Here is an 18,750-nt window from a genome sequence, read left to right on the forward strand (position 1 = left end):
CCAGGGACCGAACTACAATGAAGGGGGGGGTGTGGGATGATGTCATACAGGTGAGACAGACACAAGATAGAATAAGGCCTGTCATTGGACAAGAAGGAAGGATGTTGGGAGAAAAGTTTGAGGGAAGAGGAGGAGACTGGAACAGAAAGGATGGGAGACAGGAGGAGAGTGCAGGAGAAGCTGCTGCTGAGAGAACATGGAGGCGGATGTAAAGATTCCACTCTGTGTATTTACAGGTTGTTATGAATGTTCTTAAGGGATGGATTTATACAGAGCTTTGGATGTTTAGGTGGGAAATTATATCTTACAAATTGGATCAGAGGTTAATGTGTTGTGTGGTCTTTCTTGTGGAGAATTATTGAGTTTGGGATAGGTATAGCGGCAGAGACAGTGGGCCACCACAGAGTTGGGATGTGTGTTTCTGGCGAGATATTTATCTGATATCTTGGATACTGTGGTGCCAGATCTAGTGCAGGAGAAAAAGAAAACCTTTTAATATAATTTTACAACAACAGATGGTGAACTAGCGTGATGGGTGAAAATCCCCTACTAATCCTAAGAGTTGAGAGAAAGTTTTATTTTCTAAGTAAGAAGAGGCCAGCACCATGTTGAATCACATGGTGGTCCAAGGGAGGGAATCTTAAACAAAGAAATGCCTAGTAGGTCCCCTGCTGTGTGATAGGTAATGGCAACTCAGAGAGTTAGAAATTAAAAGCTGCTTTTTTTTTAAAAGAAAGTTGTTTAGAAAGTCTTTCAGGATATTCATATTCCTTCTAGCGTGGGATCCACTGGAATTTTGGGTTGAAATTCTAGTTAGGTGAGCTACTTTGTAATGAGAGATATTATTAAAATGTGACTAAGTTTGTTTTTAAATAGAAGAGAGTACAGAGATTGCCCGAATCATGTGGGGATTTTCGTCCATGGTTCAGAACTTAGATAGGGAAAAATTAGTCATTGACTCCAAGTAGAGTTTTGTGATATTAACAAGTTATTGAGGTTAAATAAAAATCTGTGGCTCTGGGTAGAGGGCTTAAGATTATATATATATATATATATATATATATATATATATATATATATATATTTGATAAGTTGCTTATTGATATTGGAATTGATAGAAGGTGTTTAGTTTGTTTTTTGAATTACTCTGATAAAGGCCATATGATTTGTTGGTGCCTCCTAGGGAGGGTTTGTGGTTATTTTTGATATTTACCACGAAAGTAAGCTCAGACTCTTTTAATGTGGGTTCCATGGGAATTTTGGGTTAATTTCCTGATATGACAGAGTACAAAGGCCTATCAGGCTCATACACTATTGTTTAGCTTACTTCTTTTTTTAAAATAATAATCTTCATAATGGGTGTGACTTTGAGTTTTATGGTTATATTATTACTCTAGGAGAGAGTGCAAGATAGAAGCTTTCCTGGTTACAGACTAAGGAACACAGTATTTTGGGAGAAAGATTTTGTCTTTGTGTTTTAAAAAGTGTGATTAGGGTCTGGAAACCTCACAGAGTCATACTGATCAGATTTGAGAGGGGGGGGGAGTGGAGAGGCTGGAAAACTAGGTTCAAGAGAATCAAACAAAAGGATATCTGGAATCTAAACTTTTGTCTTGAGAGTTGCATTTTACAGAGTGTGCCTACTTGGGTTCCTGGTCTCAAGGACTTTCAGCTGGGTCCAGTCAGGACACATATGGCTACAGCATTTTCTTCATTTTTCCTACCCACTTCCCCCAATATCTCAACACCCATTTACAGCTTGAAAAGTTGTTATCCCACTTCCCTGGACTTTTAGGGAGTTGAAAGTGGTTATTCTAAGGGTTTTTTTTCTTATGACGAATCTAGAAATGGTTGTAATTTAATAGGGAGGAATTAGCTAGATTGAGTTATACAGTCATAATCTCATTTGGTAACTAAGCTAAAATCATATCTGCCTTGGTATAGAATTTATTTGTCAAAAAAGCTTAAAAGTATAAGGTTTAGAGCCAGTCCTTCTATTGATGCCATTACTAACTTCCGAGTTGATTACACATGTGAGTTAAGGAGCAAATAGCAAATTCATGGCTCCACGTTTGTTAGAATATTTTCAAAATAATGATAGTTATTAACAACAGTCTGGATTACCTTATATAGATAGATGGTTTTCAAAAGAGTCAGAAATCCACAAAAATATGAGATTTAAAGTTATTTATCTTTTGTTGAGACACATCTGATCCTGACCTTCTTGGATTCTAAGAAGAAATTGAGCATCAATGGAGTTGCTCCAATTGCGGTGAGACAGCAAAAATTGCTTCAATACATCTACAGACAAAATACTGTCCAGAAAAGGACAAATTATGCAAAATAGTTGACTGATAAGCTCTGCCAAGACAGGGTGATCAGCCTTTCAAAAATCTGCATTACAAAGGTCTGTCAGATGATCCTGGGATAGAAGGCTGAAAGCTGATGCTCTGACATTTTGAGGAATAGGGGACTGTCCGGGTGATCAGTAGTCTGTATAAATTGGCTAAGTTTGGAAAGTATGTTTCACGCTTTTCATATTTTCAAGTAATATTAATCATTCTCAGATTTCTGATGAGGTTGAAGACTGATTATAGTCTCAGCCTATTAGTCTGTTAAACTTTAAAAATACATATTTTATTAGATAGTTATCAGAGATAGTATACAAGCTTGCAAGGATATAACAGATTTTAAGCCTTTCTTAAGCTAGAATGGATAACTAAATGTTCTGTATAACTGTTAAAGTATTGGACTGGGTGTTAGATATATTTTATGCTTTTAATTACAAAATGATAATAGTCATGCTCAACTTATATTTGAGAGAAAAGCTTTTTTAATTAGAAAAAAAGGGTGAAATGTGGGATGAGGTCATACAGGTGAAGCAGGTACAAGATCATTGGACAAGAAGGAAGGATGAGAGGGAGAAAAGTTTGAGGGAAGAGGAGGAGACTGGAACAGAAAGGATGGGAGACAGGAGGAGACTGTAGGAGGAGCTGAGAGAACATGGAGGCTGATGTAAAGATTCCACTCTGTGTACTTACAGGTTGTTATAAATGTTCTTAAGGAATGGATGTGTACAGAGCTTTGTATGTTTAGGTGGGCAAATATATCTTTATCAATTGGATCAGAGGTTATTATGTTGTGTGTTCTTTCTGGTGGAGAATTGAGTTTGGGAGAGGTGTAGCAGCAGAGACAGTGGGCTGACACGGAGTTGGGATGTATGTTTCTGGCAAGATATCAACTTGATATCTACTAGATATCTTGGGGCACTATAGTGCTGGATCTAGAGGGGGTAAAAGACAGCCTATTTCTTATAATTTTTACAACAACAGGGAACAATGGCATCAGCCACATATGTAGCAGAGGATAGCATTGTCTATCATCAGTAGAAGGAGAAGCCCTTGTTTCCAGGAAGGCCAATTTCCCCAGTATAGGGGAATCCCACAGTGCTTTTAGGTGAGAGTGCATGGGTGGGTAGGTGTGGGAGCATCTTCATAGAAGGCAGGTGAGGGGTGTGAGAAAGGAGGGAAAGGGGATAACATATGAAATGTAAATACATAAAATTTCCTACAAATTCACATAATGAAAGTGCATTCACATAAGAAAGTGCCTCTGAAGTAAAAGAAGTTAGGGAAAAGACAGGTTTCATATTAATAACTTTCATCAACCAATATACAAAGTCCAATGTCCATTTTATTCCTGAGATAAATCTTTAAGATCTAACTTCTTTTCTCAAGAGCAATTTTGACATCAGACAATAGATAGTGTTCAATTTTGCTTTATTGTAGATCATTTTACCATTCATTGACTTTTATTCAAATTGAGAAACTTCTTCACATATCGTGTTTTAACATCACATTGATGTTCACTTGAAAATCATTGTTTTCCTGCATTCTAATAATGTCTCTCCCAGCAGCTGCAAGCACAATGAGATTACCACAAATGTGCATGCAGAGTATAGAATTCTTCCAATTAGGACTGCTGCCTTATTGTCAAGATTGTTATGAAGCAGCCAGATTACATCGTAATATGAATTCCTTATAAATGTAAGATGCCTAGTAACTTAGTACATAACTTTCAGGCAAGTTGAATGAAAAAGTAATTCAGGAATTTGAAGGAAACAAATCTAACATGTTTGCAGAATATTTTTTTTAAGTAACCTAGTTATGTGAGTCATTTGTGGGGTTTTAGACACATTTTGTGGCAAGTTTCAGAATCTACAACATGGTTCTTTATTCATCTAGGTCTCATCATGTATATAAATTGGGAATATAGTTTCAACTTTAAAGGGCTGCTTCAATCTTAAATTTATGTATGTCATCATCTGTATGTCGTATCATTGTCTTCAATACATTGGACCTATTTTAATTATCCAGATAAGAATTTAGTATAACAGAAAGTTGGCCATGTATTTAAATTTAGAACTGCCCAACATGACATGGCATTTTCATCTACAGACATCATGGTCTCTAGTGGCACACCTGGGTGATGAATAAAATTGCAAAATTATCTCATAGCATAGTTTTTAACATTATTATTTTAGGATGGTATTTGTTTATAGGAATCCAAGAGTATATGCTCACCCTAGATTATAGATTGAACTTGCTATGATATAGTTTAAAGCATCAATAATTAATATTCATATAAAAGTTGCTCTGTGATAAAATGTTTTTCCAGGGATTTAATGTCTCTTCAAAGATGAATGAATTATTTTTAAACATGTACATTATTGTTATGGTGGTGGTTTTAATTCAAGCTCACAGAGACATACTTATGCTATTGACCTTCACAGTGTGTCTGTCTTGGTGATACTTAGCAGTCATCCTTCTCACACAACTGGTTAGATTCCTTCAGATTTCCACTCTTGAACTTCTAATTGACACTGTTCTAATGCTTAGACTTAACTATTCTCAGTTTGTGTTTCTAAACTACTTTGGTGTAATTTTTAACCAATTTCCACCTTATATCACTACTGCCCTCTCCATGACAAGAGAAGAAATGTGGAATCTAAAGCTACCAAAATGAACATCCTGGTTTGCTCATCCCTAAGTGAGGTTAAAGTTCAAATTGTCTTTTTGATGCAGATTCCATTAAGCTAAGATATTAAGGTCAAGCCCAACAGAGAATGCAAAGGCAGAAAATGTCTAAGATGTTTCCCTGGAGCTGAGCATAGTCCTCAAAAACAAAATTATTGTTGACTTCTGAAGAGACTGGTATTTATAGGTCATGTATGTGATCCAAATCGAAAGAGTTTGCCTTTTGACTCATGGCAACAGAAAGAACTGATATTAATCCCTTCTATTCTGTAGCGGAAAGAAGTTTTGTTGTTATTTTTGTTGTTTTGTGCTTTTCCCATATTATTTTTGACCACAGTCAAAAATATAAAGAGATCTAAATAAGGCTGGGAGGACTAGGCTCACAAACATGCTTCTCAAACCATTGGGGAAGTCATAAATGGAAGATAATCAAGTGTGGGGAAGGGAAGGACAGATGGCTAGATGGCCACGAAAATCTGCAACAGATGGGGTTAGAAGGTAGGGACATCTCCAGGACAAGAAAGAGACATGGGGTAAGAAAGGAATCATCCAGGAATCAATGAGGGTGACCTTAGCTATGACTCCATTGGGGATATGGAACCTGAAGAGAACATTTTTTATAGCTAGCCAGAAACCCCAGTGGAGTGAGTGATAGAGACAGCAACTACCACAAAACTTTCAAACCAGAATTTATCCTGTCTACAAGAAATTCAGGTATGAGGGTGGAGCACAGAATGACCAACCAATGACTGGCCCAAATTGAGACCCATCCCATGGGCAAGCAACAATTATTTTTCCCTTTTCTTTTCTTTTCTTTTCCTTTCTTTTCTTTTCCTTTCTTTTCTTTTCTCTTTCTTTCTTTCTTTCTTTCTTTCTTTATTTTCTGGTGTTCAAGTATCTTTTATTTTTTTAATTTTTTTAAAAAAAGTATTTATTTTTACAGTCCAGATTTTATTCCCTCCCAGTCTCCCCCCACAAAAGTTCCACATGCCAGCTGCCTCCCCTCCACCCCGCTATGTTCTCTAAACTTCCTGGGGTCTCAAGTCTCTAGAGGGTTAAGTGCATTTTGCTTGACAAAACCCGGACTCAGGAGTTTTCTTCTGTATATGTGTTGGAGGCCTCATTTCAGCTCTTATATGGTGCCTGGTTGGTGATCCACTATCTGAGAGATCTCAGGGTTACAGGTTAATTGAGACTACTTGTCCTCTTACAGGGTCTGAACACTATTAGTCATCTGTTATGCTTGCAGACAGGAGCATGTTGTCCTCTAAGAGGATCCATCCAGTAATGGACTCAGACACATGCAGCTATCCACAGCCAAATGGTGGAGAAAGCTTAGGGACTCTTTTGGAAGAATAGGAGGAAGGATTATGGATCTGGAAGAGAACTACACAGGAAGACCAATAGAGTCAACTAATCTGGACCTTTGGGGATTTCAGAGTCTGAACCACTAATCAAAGAACATACACAGGCTGGACCTAGGCCTTCTTGCTCACATGTAGCAGGTGTGCAATTTGGCCTTTATGTGGGTTCCAAAAACTATAGCAAGGGGGTATTCCAAAAACTTTTGCCAACAGGTTGGGTATGTTCTTCTACTAGTTGGGCTGCCTTCTCTGGCCTCAGTGAGAGAGGAAGCTGAAGTGCCAAGTTGGAACCCACCTGGTCATAGAAGAGGAAAGGGAAGCAGGGAAGGGTTGTGGGAACAGGTAACTGGTAGCAGGCAGTTATTGGTATGTGGTAAAGTGAATAAGTAAAAAAAATTAATTTAAATTTATAAAAGATAAATGAAACAGTGATGCCAGGCTGAGGAATGGAAGAGATATTGAAATCTCTGGCAATAGGTAGAGATCTGGAATTTTAAATGTGGAAAAAAATTTTAATGATTCTTAGTGGTGATTTTGTAGCAATTGTTAACTGTTATTGCATGGGCACTGCTATAGCCTGAAGCGAGTACTGTAATGAAGAGGTTGTCTCTGGAATATGTTTTACATACAACTGGTTTGGACCAGCCCACCTTAAGAGGAGGTTTTAGTCTTTTGATGTTGTGTTGTCACGGATAAACACTCTTTGTAAAAATAGAAATATAGATAAGGCACACAGGAAGCATATGGAGTCAGACCTTGTAAACTCAGCAACTGGGACACAGAATCCTCCATATATAAATTTTTATACTGACAGTTTGTGATGCTCATACAACCAGAGTATTACCTAAAGGAGCATTTATAAGAATGTGTAGCTACAGCCTGTCACCCTTATTGACTTTAGAATTGAACTGAAATGCATTGTAACCTCCATAAAAGCTGGAGGGTGACAGCTTGGTAATATGGAGCTGATGCTGACATGTAAAGCAAAGTTACAAATGATTGATTTTGCAAGTATGCACAGGCAAGTATTTTTAAAGCTATTTCAAGGCCACTAAATCAAAAATAGCTTCCCAGATGTGATTCCTAATTTTCTATAGAATTCATAATTTTCTGTACTCATATAAGTATCATACAAAAGGACATTTATACAGAGAATCACTCAGAAAATTGGAAAGGTGTTTGGCCCTCCCCTTCCTTCTCTTCCTTCATTATCTCAACACTTCTCTCCCTTCTCTCTTCTCTCTCTCTTTTCATCCCTCCTTTTCATTCCTCCTTACCCTCCCTTCCTCCCTTCCTTTCTTTCTTTGTCATTCCCTTCTCCTTTGCATTTGTATAAAATATTCTTAACAATGAAAATTGAACAGAACAGAATAAAATATAGTTCTACAATATTAAAATAAAAATTAAGAATATTTTAATGTTGATTTGATAAAAATGAAAATTAAATTTTTTAAATAGTACATTTTTAACTAATTCTACAGTTTTATAATTTGCTACTTCAGGGTTATTAATAAACCATTAAATGAATAATGAATAAAATCTAACTAGAGAGTCCTATAGTCTACTAAGCTCTACTCTGTAGCTTGCTCTCAAAGTGGTAGGAATCATGGTTTAACATAACCCATTTGCTGTGTTCTACTGTACTGTCTGTTGCTCAATTCTATCACAGAGCATTTAAAAATTTTGGTGTTTGTAAGATTTATGGAAGTTATTTTTTTAGTGTGAAATTAGGTTCTGTCATAACAAGTATTTATTGTGTATTATGTTTGCAATATTTTTTACCATTTGAAAGTTGTATGCATGCATCCAGTCTGTTTTAATGTAGACTAGCACCTGACCATTTCCTCTACTCTTTTTCCTTCCCAACTGACCAAATTCCCTCTTTTTTTTTCCTCTAGAGTCAACTTAGAAGATGCATATGTACAGTTCATTCTGATTGGTTTTTATTCTTTCCCATCTCCTCATTTCTTCTTACCCTCTTTTTCTACTGATCACTTCCATATTCATACATTTTCTGTCGTTTTTATTCATCTTGGATTGACTAGAATCATTAGAGTGACATGAGATTGAAGTTATCCATTGGAGTCTAGTGGATAACTAACCCCTGGTTAATCAACTGAAAGGAGTGGATATCCTACTTCTGGAGGTCATCAATGGCCAATAAGCAAGCTGTAAGAGACTGACTCCCATGAGCAAATTCCCCATCCATGATTGACAACTAAGAAGGTCAAGTGCAAGTAATTACGGCTTCTTTGAGTTCATAACTATAGTGGTTGAATCTGGTCCAGAAGATTAGAAAATGCTGCCCTTCTTTCCATCTATAGGCACTTACATTTTTTTCTGCCCTGTATTCTACAAAGTTCCATAAACATAATAGGATGTATTAGAAAATTCTGTTTGGAGATTAGCCATTCTATCATCTATGACATATTCCCTTGATCTTGAGTGACAATGTGTCTGTGCACTCTGCAGTAACTGAAAATAGAAACTTCTCTGATTAGGGTTAATTGAGAGTGGCCTAAGTGTGCAAGTATGAGGATTTAGGAGACAGTGTTAGTATTATATGCATTGAGTTAACCCTCAGAAATGATTTCACTTCTATGGCCTATTGGATTCTCAAGGCAAACTTTTTAAATGTAAGTTAAAAAGAAATGAAACTGGAACTGAGCTAGACACTTCTCTGGGAAGCACCCAAAACACCAGAAAGTAGTATGCGGGCTGCTGTGGGAGAAAAGATATCATTTGTCTCACCTAGATATGTATCCTATAAACTATGCAACCAAAAGTAACAGACACAATTTGTTATTCTTTCTCTGTATTGGGCCAACTGTCATGGTCCAACTGTCACTGTTCAAAAGTTTTAGGGGTAAAGACTTAATTTCTATTCTGATATCCTGGTAGCAGTGGATATTAAAGACTCAGAATGTTTGCCATACTAGAAGATAAAGTTTTAAAACATAACTTTTGAAAGTTTAGAATCCAATGATATTTATGTGATTTAAGAACAATTCATCCTGGTCAACAGCTCCTTGAACTAAAATTCTGTGGGAGGGAGAGCTAAACCTTCAGAGGGGCAGACACACCTGGGAAGCCAGAAGAGAATATACTCTGCGCACATTTCTGACTCCAGAGGAAAACACCTAATACCATATGGGACCCCGGTGCACCAGGGCCTGGGAAAAGGCCGGGCAGGCCTCTCTTGTTGACGCCATCACGAGGAGCTCAAAAGCCACCCCCCAGAGGCAACTTCAGCCCTAGGACCAGAGATAAGACCAACTTTTCTGCTCCAAGTGAGCTGTCTGGTGGACTCAGGACACACCCCCACAGGAACAGCTGAAGACCAGTAGACAGGAAAGACTACACGCCAGAAACTCTGTTCCCATAACTGGCTGAAAGAAAACAGGAAAACAGGTCTACAGCACTCCTGACACACAGGCCTATAGGATGATCTAGCCACTGTCAGGAATAGCAGAACTAGGTAACACCAGAGATAATCTGATGGCGAGAGGCAAGCACAGGAAGCCAAGCAACAGAATCCAAGACTACATGGCATCATTGAAGCCCAATTCTCCCACCAAAAAACACTGAAAATCCAAACACACCAGAAAAACAACACCTTGATTGTAAATCACATTTGATCATGATGATGGAGGACTTCAAAAAAGACATAAAGAACTCCCTTAGAGAAATGCAGGAAAATATAAATAAACAAGTAGAAGTCTATAGAGAGGAATCACAAAAATTCCTGAAAGAATTCCAGGAAAACACAAACAGTTGAAGGAATTAAAAATGGAAATAGAAGCAATAAAGAAAGCACAAAGGAAGACAACCCTGGTTATAGAAAACCAAAGGAAGAGACAAGGAACTGTAGATACAGCATAACCAAAGAATACAAGAGGTAGAAGAGAAAATCTCAGGAGCAGGAGGTGCCATAGAAATCATCGACACAATAGTCAAAGACAATGTAAAATGGAAAAAGCTACTGACCAAAAACATACAGAAAATCCAGGACTCAATGAGACGATCAAACCTAAGGATAATAGGCATAGAAGAGAGTGAAGACTCCCAACTCAAAGGACCAGTAAATATCTTCAACAAAATCATAGAAGAGAACTTCCCTAACCAAAAGAAAGAGGTGCCCATAAACATAGAAGAAGCCTACAGAACTCCAAATAGATTGGACTAGAAAAGAAAGTCCTCCCATCACATAATAGTCAAAATACCAAATGCACAGAACAAAGAATGAATATTAGAAGGAGTAAGGAAAAAGGTCAAGTAACATATGAAGTCACACCTATCAGAATCACACCAGATTTCTTAACAGAGACTATGAAAGCCAGAAGACCCTGGACAGATGTCATACAGATGCTAAAAGAACACAAATACCAGCTGAGGTTACTGTATCCAGGAAAACTCTCAATTAACATAGATGGAGAAACCAAGATATTCCATGACAAAACCAAATTTACACAATAGCTTTCTACAAATCCAGCCCTACAAAGGATAATAAATGGTAGAGCCAAACATAAGGAGGCAAGTTACATCCTAGAAAAATCAAGAAACTAATCGTCTTGGCAACAAAAGAAAGAGAAGAAATGCACACAAACATAATCTCACATCAAAAAACAAATATAAAAGACAGCAACAACCATTCTTCCTTAATATCTCTCAAAGTCAATGGACTCAATTCCTCAATAATAAGACATAAATTAAGAAACTGGACAAGCAATGAGGACAATTCATTCTGCTGCCTACTGGATACACACCTCAGAGACAAAGAAAGGCAATACCTCAGAGTGAAAGGCTGGAAAACTACTTGCCAAGCAAATGGTCTGAAGAAGCAAGCTGGAGTAACTATTCTAATATCGAATAAAATCGATTTTCAACTAAAAGTCATCAAAAAGGATAAGGAAGGAGACTTCATATTCATCAAAGGAAAAATCCACCAAGATGCACTCTCAATCCTAAATATATATGCTCCAAATACAATAGCACGTACATACATAAAAGAAACTTTACTAAAGCTCCAAGCACATATTACACCTCACACAATAATAGTAGTAGATTTTAACATCCCACTCTCATCAATGGACAGATCATGGATACAGAAATTAAACAGAGACATAGACAGACTCAGAGAAGTCATGAACCAAATGGACTTAACAGATATTTATAGAACACTCTATCCTAAAACAAAAGTATATACTTTTATCACCACCTCATGGTACTTTCTCCAAAACTGACCATATACTTGGACATAAAACAGACCTCAACAGATACAGAAAGATAGAAATAGTCCCATGCATTCTATCAGAGCACCACAGGCTAAAACTGCTCTTCAATAGCAGTAAGGGAACAACACCCACATATACATGGAAGTTGAACAATGCTCTACTCAACGATAACCTGGTCAAGGAAGAAATAAAGAAAGAAATTAAAGACTTCTTAGAATTTAATGAAAATGAAGGTACAACATACCCAAACTTATGGGACACAATGAAAGCTGTGCTAAGAGGAAAACTCATAGCTCTGAGTTCCTGCAGAAAGAAACAGGAGAGAGCATATATCAGCAGCTTGACAGCACACCTAAAAGATCTAGAACAAAAAGAAGCAAATATACCCAGGCAGAGTCAAAGACAGGAAATAATCAAACTCATAGCTGAAATCAATGAAGTAGAAACAAAAAGAAATATACAAAGAGTCAACAGAACCAAAAGTTGGTTCTGTGAGAAAATCAACAATCAACAAGATCGATAAACCCTTAGCCAGACTAATGAGAGGACACAGAGGGTGTGTTCAAATTAACAAATAAGAAACAAAAAGGGAGACATAACTGCAGAATCAGAAGAAATTAAAAAAACCATCAGATCCTACTACAAAAGACTATATTCAACAAAACTTGAAAAACTACAGGAAATGGACAATTTCCTAGACAGAGACCAGGTAGCAAAGTTAAATCAGGAACAGATAAACCATTTACACAACCCCATAACTCCTAAAAAAATAGAAGCAGTCATTAAAGGTCTCCCAACCAAAAGAGCCCAGGTCCAGACGAATTTAGTGCAGAATTCTATCAGACCTTCATAGAAGACTTCATATCAATAGTATCCAAACTATTCCACAAAATTGAAACAGATGAAGAGCTACCGAATTCCTTCTATGAAGCCACAATTACTCTTATACGTAAACCACACAAAGACCCAACAAAGAAAGAGAACTTCAGACCAATTTGCCTTATGAATATCGATGCAAAAATACTCAATAAAATTCTTGTAAACCAAATCCAAGTGCACATCAAAACAATCATCCATCATGATCAAGTAGGCTTCATCCCAGGCATGCAGGGACCATTTAATATACGGAAAACCATCAACGTGATCCATTATATAAACAAACTGAAAGAACAAAACCACATGATCATTTCATTAGATGTTGAGAAAACATTTGACAAAATTCAACACCCCTTCATGATAAAAGTCCTGAAAAGAATAGGAATTCAGGCCCATATCTAAACATAGTAAAAGCTATATACTGCAAACCAGTAGCTAATATTAAACTAAATGGAGAGAAACTTGAAGCAATCCCACTATAATCAGGGACTAGAAAAGGCTGCCAACTATCTCCCTACTTATTCAATATAGTTCTTGAAGTTCTAGCCAGAGCAATCAGACAACAAAAGGAGGTCAATGGGATACCGATCGGAAAAGAAGAAGTCAAAATATCACTATTTGCAGACGATATGATAGTATATTTAAGTGATCCCAAAAGTTCCACCAGAGAATTACTAAACCTGATAAAGACATTCAGCAAAGTGGCTGGGTATAAAATTAACTGAAACAAATCAGCAGCCTTCCTCTACATAAAGGAGAAACAAGCTGAGAAAGAAATTAGGGTAACAACACCCTTCATAATTGTCCCAAATAATATAAAATACCTCAGTATGACTTTATCCAAGCAAGTGAAAAATCTGCATAATAAGAACTTCAAGCCTGTAAAGAAAGAAATTGAAGAAGACCTCAGAAGATGGAAAGATCTCCCATGCTCATGGATTGGCAGGATTAATATAGTAAAAATGGCCATTTTACTAAAAGCAGTCAACAGATTCAGTGCAATCCCCATCAAAATACCAATCCAAATCTTCAGAGAGTTAGACAGAACAATTTGCAAATTCATCTCGAATAACATAAAACGCAGGATAAGTAAAACTATCCTCAACAATAAAAGGATTTCTGGGGGAATCATGATCCCTGAACTCAAGCAGTATTACAGAGCAATAGTGATAAAAACTGCATGGTTTTGGTACAGAGACAGACAGAAAGACCAATGGAATAGAATTGAAGACCCAGAAATGAACCCACACACCTATGGTCACTTTATTATTGACAAAGAAGCCAAAACCATCCAATTGAACAAAGATAGCATTTTCAGCACATGGTGCTGGTTGAACTGGAGGTCCGCCTGTAGAAGAATGTGGATCGATTCACGCTTATCACCCAGTAGAAAGCTGAAGTCCATGTGGATCAAGGACCTCCACATCAAACCAGATATACTCAAACTAATAAAAAAAATGGGGAAGAATCTCAAACACATGGGCACTGGAGAAAAGTTCCTGAACAGAACACCAATGGCTTATGCTCTAAGATCAAGAATCAACAAATGGGATCTCATAAAACTGCAAAGCCTCTGTAAGGCAAAGGACACTGTGGTTAGGACAAAACAGTAACCAACAGATTGGAAAAAGATCTCTACGAATCATACAACTGATAGATTGCTTATATCCAAACTATACATAGAACTCAAGAAGTTAGAATGCAGGGAGATAAAGAACTCTGTTAAAAAATGGGGTTTGGAGCTAAACAAAGAATTCACAGCTGAGGAATCCCGAATGACTGAGAAATACCTAAAGAAATGTTCAACATCTTTAGTCATAAGGGAAATGCAAATCAAAACAACCCTGAGATTTCACCTCACATCAGTGAGAATGGCTAAGATCAAAAACTCAGGTGACAGCAAATGCTGGCGAGGATTTAGGAAAAGAGGAACACTCCTCCATTATTGGTGGGATTGCAGACTGTATAACCATTCTGGAAATCAGTCTGGAGGTTCTTCAGAATATTGGACATTGAACTACCTGAGGATCCAGCTATACCTCTCTTTTGTATATACCCAAAAGATGCCCCAACATATAACAAAGACAATACACCACTATTTTCATAGCAGCCTTATTTATAATAGCCAGAAGCTGGAAAGAACCCAGATGCCCTTCAACAGAGGAATGGATACAGAAAATGTGGTACATCTACAAAATGGAGTAATACTCAGGTATCAAAAACAATGACTACATGAAATACATAGGCAAATGGATGGAACTGGAAAATATCATCTTGAGTGAAGTAACCCAATCACAGATAAACACACATGGTATGGACGCACTGATAAGTGGCTATTAGCCCAAAATGCTTGAATTACCCTAGATGCCCAGAACACGTGAAACTCAAGAATGATGACCAAAATGCAAATGCTTCACTCCTTCTTTAAAAGGGGAACAAGAGTACCCTCGGCAGGGCATAGTGAGGCAAAGTTTAGAACAGAGGCAAAAGGAACACCCATTCAGAGCCTGCCCCACATGTGGCCCATACATATACAGCCACCAAACTAGATAAGATGGATGAAGCAAAGAAGTGCAGGCCAACAGGAACCAGATGTAGATTTCTCCTGAGAGATACAGCCAGAATACAGCAAATAAATCAGCGAATGCTATCATTAAACCACTGAACTGAGAATGGTATCCCCATTAAAGGAATTAGAGAAAGGACTGAAGTGGTTGAAGGGGCTTGAGACTCCATATGTACAACAATGCCATCCAACCAGAGCTTCCAGGGACTAAGCCACTACCCAAAGATTATACATGGACTGACCCTGGGCTCCATAGGCAGCAATGAATTCATAGGCAGCAATGAATAGCCTAATAAGAGAACCAGTGGAAGGGGAAGCCCTTTGTCCTGCCAAGACTGAATCCCCAGTGTACGTGATTTTTGGTGGAGGGCGGTAGTGGGGATAGCATGGGGAGGGGAATACCCATAGAGAAGGGGAGGAGGAGGGGTTAGGAGGATGTTGGCCTGGAACCCAGAAAGGGAATAACAATCAAAATGTAAATAAGAAATACCCAAGTTAATAAAGAAGAAAAAAAAAAAAAGAAAAGAACAATTCATCCAAGCCAAGCTCTATCCTGTTACAAGTTAGACTAGAGTTAGTTTATTTAAATTGCTCCATGGAATGTGTTTAGTTAAAACAGCTTATTATGTGAAAGCATCAATATTTATAAATTTTTGAAAAAATACAAATAAATGATGAAAATACAAAATTTCAACTTCTAACATAAAAGAGTAATTAATGTGATATTCAAATTATAAAGAACCACTGTGGCTCTCCATTATCCCCTAACTTTACAAAATAAAATTTTAAAAAAGTTTTTTAAGTACCCTCAGGTAGGCAGGGATTAACTTGTTGAAATAATTTCATTACCTCTCAGTATTTTAAAGAGGTGGTTATATCATGTTTTCTTTGCTGTCTTGACTTGTCAATGAATTAAAGGATTAGTTGGACGTGGTGAAGATATAGTTTATTGATTAAGAATGCATACTGATGAAACAAGAGTATCTAAGTTAAATTTTCAACATTGACATAAAAAGCTGGGGTTTCATACACATGTAGCAGTAACTGTAAAACCATAGGTAGTAGAAAGAAAAGGATTAGTAGAGCTTGGTGACTGTCAGCCCAGCTTCGGATTCAGTGAAAAATCACTTCTCATGTGAGTAAATTCAGATTGATAGGGAACACTGAACACTGTACCTGTGCGTAATCACACCTAAAGCACATAAGACAATTCTCTTCCTCTCTCCTACACACACACAAACACACACACACACACACACACACACACACACACACACACACACACACACACACACACACACCACTTATATAAAATAAATGTAAAATTCAGCTTGATCATCTCTTGTGTATGGTTCTCATGTAATGTGCAATGCTACCTCAATAATCTGCATAATCTCAGTCAAGGAAAAACTAATCACTTACAGATTATTAACCTTTATTCAGTACTTAGCTGAATTAGATGTTAATCTTTATAAAAGTTCCAGTATTGAACATTTTTTTATTTTTTTAAATGGGTATTTTTTATTTATATTTCAAATGTTATTCCCTTTCCCAGATTCCCTGCCATAAACCCCCTATACCACCCTCTTCCCCTTCTTGTACTAGGGTGTTCCCCTTCCCCATGCACCCCTCATTCCCCCACCATCCAGACATTCCCCTGCACTGGGCTGGGGGGCATCCAGCCTTGGCAGGACCAAGGGCTTCTCCTCCCATTGGTGTCCAACAAGGCCATCCTCTGTACATATGCAGCTGGAGCCATGTCCACATGTAGTCTTTGGGTAGTGGTTTAGTCTATGGGGGCTCTGGTTGGTTGGTGTTGTTGTTCTTATGGGGTTGCAAGACCCTTAATCTCCTTCAATCCTTTCTCTAATTCCTGCAATGGGGACCCTGTTCTCAGTTCAATTGTTTGCTGCTAGCATTCCCCTCCGTATTTGACATGCTTTGGCTGAGCCTCTCAGGAGACAGCTATTTCAGGCTCTCAGCATGTACTTCTTGGCTTCATCAATATTAGCTAGCTTTGGTGGAGATACATACCCAGATGGGAAGGTTCTGAATGGCCTTTCCTTCAGTTTCTGGTCCAAACTTTATCTTCATATCACCTCCTATGAATATTTTTGTTACTCCTTTTAAGAATGACTGAAACATCTGCTCTTTGGTCATCCTTTTTCTTGAGCTTCATGTGGTCTGAGGCTTGTACCTTGTGTAACTCAAGATTTTGAGTTAATATTCACTTTTCAGTGAGTGCATATCATTTGTGTTATTTGTGATTGGGTTACTTCACTCAGGAAGGTATTTTCTAGTTCCATCCATTTTCCTAAGAATTTCATGAAGTCATTCCTTTTGATAGGTGAAAAGTACTCCATTGTGTAGATGTACAACATTCTCTGTATTAATTCCTCTGTTGAAGGGCATAAGGGTCCTTTCCAGCTTTTGGCTATTATAAATAAGACTGCTATGAACATAGTGGAGCATGTGTCTTTGTTGTGTGTTAGAGCATCATTTGGGTATATGCCCAGGAGAGGTATAGCTGGGTCTTTAGGTAGTGCAATATCCACTTTTCTAAGGAACCTCCAAACTGATTTCCAGAGTAATTGTACCAATTTGCAATCCCATCAACAATGGAGGCATGTTGCTCTTTCTCCACATCATCACCAGCATCTGTTGTCACCTGAGTTTTTGATCTTAGCCACTCTCACTGGTGTAAGGTCGAATGTCAGGGTTGTTTTGATTTTCATTTCCCTGGAACATCTTTGTGGTAACAAAAATCAAACTAAGACAAAGACAAAAATAATGTTGAAGATAACTTGAACATTGAAAATCATGATATAAAAATTTAGCTAGATTCATCATGTAAGGTAGTATGTCTAAAAGAGCTACTTTGAAGGCTCAAGAGTCAAGAATGAAAGAGATTCAGCTTAATTGGAAGTGTGGAAAGAGAGATAAATGCTGAAGAATGGGAAGATGATGGGTGCATATGAAAAAAAATCAACGGAGCCTAATATGCCTTGCAGGAGAGAGAGAGAGGAGAGAGAGAGAGGGGAGAGAGAGAGAGAGAGAGAGAGAGAGAGAGAGAGAGAGAGAGAGAGAGAGAGAGAGAGAGGTAGAAATATTATGAAGATCAATGAAACAATTCTAAAGGATTTTGAATTAATAACTACTTTAAATTTCTAGAAAACTACTTAATTTTCACAGCTATTATAAAGAATTCTAGTATCATATATACTGTTTTGTCTCAGTCAGAACTACTGAATCCAGTGGAAGAATGCCCCCTTGAGCTATGAATAGTGGGCAATAATTAATAGGTCCATCTTGCTTGTTTAACACTGATGGTTCTATTGATTTAAAAAGGAGGAACTCAGTCTAGTATACACATTTTACTACCTAGATACCTATGTCATACCTGTTGCATAGATGCCTTCTCTGTCTTAGATGTTTAACGTGAAGAACTGTTGGTCTTCCAACGATTGGTCTGGTGTCTCAGCAGTCACTACACTCACCAATTTGCATTTAAAGTATGATAATTTTCATTTCTAAAGAATATGTCACACTCTCATGTGCTTACACTGAATCTTTATAAAATCATTGTTCCATTCAATAATTTCCATCAGCATATATGATAGATGCTTGTTTGCCAAGAGGTTAGAATATTATTATAAGTGAAACAGTCTCTTCTT

The sequence above is a fragment of the Rattus norvegicus genome, chromosome 8 (assembly GCF_021556685.1).
Source record: "Rattus norvegicus strain SHRSP/BbbUtx chromosome 8, alternate assembly SHRSP_T2T, whole genome shotgun sequence".
NCBI classification, from domain to species: Eukaryota; Metazoa; Chordata; class Mammalia; order Rodentia; family Muridae; genus Rattus; species Rattus norvegicus.